The 445-nt window shown below is 58.4% G+C and overlaps 1 protein-coding gene across 1 annotated transcript in view; it reads right to left on the reverse strand.

The window, feature by feature from the left end:
* The window catches only part of RNF20 (ring finger protein 20), a 19,811-nt gene extending 19,649 nt beyond the window's left edge, over positions 1 to 162 (reverse strand). Inside the window, exon 1 of the mRNA XM_010726111.3 lies at positions 88 to 162. The gene's annotated coding sequence lies outside the window, so the exon portion shown is untranslated. The remainder of the gene's footprint in view (positions 1 to 87) is intronic.
* Between the last annotated feature and the right edge of the window lie 283 nt (positions 163 to 445).

A 445-nucleotide genomic window follows, 5' to 3' on the forward strand; every position in this document is an offset into this window, starting at 1 on the left:
GGACCAATCATAAAGGCAGCTGAAGCAGCTGTGCTCAGCACCTCCCTCAGAGGCGGCCGCCCCTTCCGGCGGCCATTTCGCCCTCACTTGTTATGGACGCTTTGCTGGCTGCCGCTTGCCCTCGCCTAACATGGCTGCCGTTGCCATGGTGCTGCAAACGGCGCCTGAATGCGGCACCCTTGCCCTTATGGAAAATGGCGGCCGCCGACGAGGTGGCGCTCTTGCCCTTAAGAAAAATGGCGGTCACCCGAGCGCTTGATGATTTGGAGGCGCTGCTTGCCCAAAACATCCCCTACCCCCCATGGCAGCCCTGTGCTCCTGCTGGCAGTATGCCCTTATAGCTCCCCGGAAGAAAAGCAATAAATAAGCCAAAATTGCGACCCCTAGCTGGAGCCAGAGACTGAGGAGATGCTGCTTACTGGCAGGATGCAGCTCTTAACTTCGA

Source organism: Meleagris gallopavo, chromosome Z (genome assembly GCF_000146605.3).
Source record: "Meleagris gallopavo isolate NT-WF06-2002-E0010 breed Aviagen turkey brand Nicholas breeding stock chromosome Z, Turkey_5.1, whole genome shotgun sequence".
In the NCBI taxonomy this organism is placed as follows: Eukaryota; Metazoa; Chordata; class Aves; order Galliformes; family Phasianidae; genus Meleagris; species Meleagris gallopavo.